Here is a 3,298-nt window from a genome sequence, read left to right as displayed (position 1 = left end):
TCTGTATCAACATCAATATTATTATCATTATTAATACAAGCAGTGTAAATTACCATTCATTACACTCTTGCTCTGTTTGTAATAAGTTATGAACCCTTACACGTACTTACAGTCTCTGCCTTGTCTCTGACTTCTCTCTCTCTCTCTCTCTCTCTCTCTCTCTCTCTCTCTCTCTCTCTCTCTCTCTCTCTCTCTCTCTCTCTCTCTCTCTCTCTCTCTCTCTCTCTCTCTCTCATCTCAGGCTGCTTGTCTGCTCAGGCGAACAGGGGGAGCAGAGGAGCACATACGGCCCTTGCCCCCTGCCCCCCTCTTCCTAATTGATAGGGTATTTCTGTTTGTGAAAGGACTATTTCCAAACAGTTTTATAACTTGCCATGACTATGTTTCATTAAATTAGTTATGTTACACCTTTAGTTATACCTGTAGTAACTTCATTATTTTCCCTCATATTCCAGTCAATCACCATCAGAGTCTCTCGTGGCAGTACATTTGTCTCACACAGAACAAACTCTCCTTTCTCAACCGCTTTCAATTTTGGATAACATCGCACTGCATCCCAACAGCTGTTCTTTCTCCTATTCCTAATTTCTTACAAGAAAATGCAAGTTATATTTGATCGATTTGTATTATTACTATTTATATACATTTCACTACATTATTGTAGTTAATGAATGTATTTAATCTTTGGAAAATAAGCCTTTTCATTGATCTGAATAATGATGTCCAGGTACTTCAGGAAAGCACATTTTCAAAAAATGTGTCCAGTCAATGATTTCCCCAACTAAGAACCTGCGTGGGCACTAAGACTGTCCTCCTGCGCGGCTCATGTCTTTATTGTGTCACTTCCTCCTATTGAAGTCCAATCTACACCAGTACAGGTTCAGAAGAACTGTTCCCGAATCCAGATTGAACTGATCAATAGTTAATTTCTTACCTACACATTGTATTTAGGGATCTATTACTAGGGATTTAAAAACTCTTCATTGTGGAACTCATAGCTTCCAAATGAGCACATCGTTAATTTCCTGGAGTATCTGGTTATCTATTTATCAATATGTAAGAAACCTTCACCGAATGTTTGTGGTTGCCTCGGATTCCTATTTCTAAATTTGGCTCTAATTCCATTTCTAACATGTTACTTTTAACTTCTGTATTCGTAAGACCTATTTAAATAACTTAATTTTGTATTATTATTTCTGTTTGCAATAGCATTCTGTGTACAGTTAAATGCTGACTTTCTTGTAGGTCTGTTATTACAACATATTTAACTGGCGTTTTTTAGCTATCATTCTGTAACTATTTGTGACTTATGACTCTCTTAGTCATATTCTGGACTATACAGTACATGAAAAAGTCAAAATATGGACATTTACCTTGCGCAAACTGAAAACGTACAAACATACAAAGAGACACATATTAATTTGTATCCATAGTAAATTCAGATACCATGGTTTTGGTTGGCATGTTATATTGACCTGCAGTGTCTCAAACTACCCTTATTTATTACTTATCTAGTAATTTTCCTTCAGTATCTTGAGGACTGTCATTTATACTGAAAAACATATATATATATTTTTAATTTGTCTTCGGGGCATTCAGATTGAATTATGCCTGTTGTCTTTTCTTTCTTTTCTCTAACAAATGTTTTAAGATAGCTAGCTTTGGTTTCTCATTTCTTAATGCTTTGTATTCCTATTTTGCAAAACCGTTTTTAGGTGCTCAAGTCTATCTGAATCAAAAGTCCCATCTTCTGGAAACCTTAATTTTCTGTCACCTATTGTCCAGTCAAACGCACCGCTTCACTCCATAGTTATCATACATGTACCTTACATGTGTACCTTTAAGTGGCGGGTCGCCCGTCTTACTAGAGCTGTTCCCACACAGTAACACGTTTTCCCATTTTCTATGTATCGTTTTGTACACAACAACCAAGGCGTGCAAGCCCGCAAAATAACAATAAACGACAGGGGAGAAAACATAGCAAAAAACAAGAAAACACAAATAATACTAAATCCTATATAGGAATAACAACAAACATGCTTTTCAATGTTTGCATTTATAGAACTTGTATATAACTTAATGACTTTTCTTCATTTACCATAAACACTATAAACTTCTATAAACTATAAACACGTTATTTTATATTATCACCGGCGTATCAGATATTGAACAATTAATTAGCGCTCCTTTTTTTTTTTTTTTCTAATAGTAGGTCAAACCCACTTAAGCCTGCGGGAACCCAGACAGGAAAACACAGTCCTGTTCCTTCACAAACAAGAAGACACAGTCAAGTCTATGGTAACCCTAAGAAACCATGCTCCTCGGTTATTGGTGTCAATGGATCTCATTATCCTGAAACTTTCATGATCGAAACATGGAATACTGTTTGTCAGTTTCCATAAAACTATGCATTAAGAGTAATGCAACAGTCACTTATCATTTTGAGCAGCTGTATCAATTGATAGTTAGATCTTTGTAATGAAATGAATAGACAGTGATCTCAGATGTAATGTGTGAATTGCATTTTGAAATGGTAATACTTTGATGTTAAGTTGTGTCATTTTAGTTCAATGAACAAATGATCTGAGGTTGATGTGTATTGTATCCAAGCAATTGTAAAAAAGTGTTAGAGTTTTGAAAAATGTGCATTTTGATCATCGGGTGTGAGTTTAGTGTCTAGAGTTTTGAAAAATGACATCAAGGTTCTGAAATGAGTGCCAAAGTGATTGTAAAAAAGTGTAATATCAGGGGACAGTGGCTATTAGTGATCTGGCCTTCCGTGGCCTCTGTATTAATGTAACAGGTCACATTGTATGTGTACACTGATACTTGATAGTATAATATAGTACAAGTAAAAAACATACATAGGTATCATAGAAGTATTTTGCAGAAATGATTATGGATAGTTATCAAAATGGAGAGGAAATGCTAAATCCAGTCTCCCCAGGCTGAGCTTCTATTGCTGCACCTGCTGGCCCCACTATATGGATAGAGCCACACCAAGTACAAGAGTCTCCCCATTGCTATTTATATCTCCCTATCCAATCTTATATACGTGTCAGGGTGGGGTGCCTATTCCCCTGCATGCTTTGAAACCTATAGCACCTGGGACGCACACTTGGGATCCGGTTCCTCTGCCCCTCACATACACATGAGGAATCCCAGGTGCTCAATACGTCATACTGTCTCGTTCATCTCATGTGTAAACTATGGACAAATACATGACTAAACGTGTTTAGTTGCTTTTCCCAGAATGCTTTGCGCCACGATATGCAAATAACGGGGACTATGATTGGCT

This window comes from Amia ocellicauda, unplaced genomic scaffold, assembly GCF_036373705.1.
Source record: "Amia ocellicauda isolate fAmiCal2 unplaced genomic scaffold, fAmiCal2.hap1 HAP1_SCAFFOLD_35, whole genome shotgun sequence".
Lineage (NCBI taxonomy): Eukaryota > Metazoa > Chordata > Actinopteri > Amiiformes > Amiidae > Amia > Amia ocellicauda.
Note: the sequence above shows the minus strand (reverse complement) of the source record.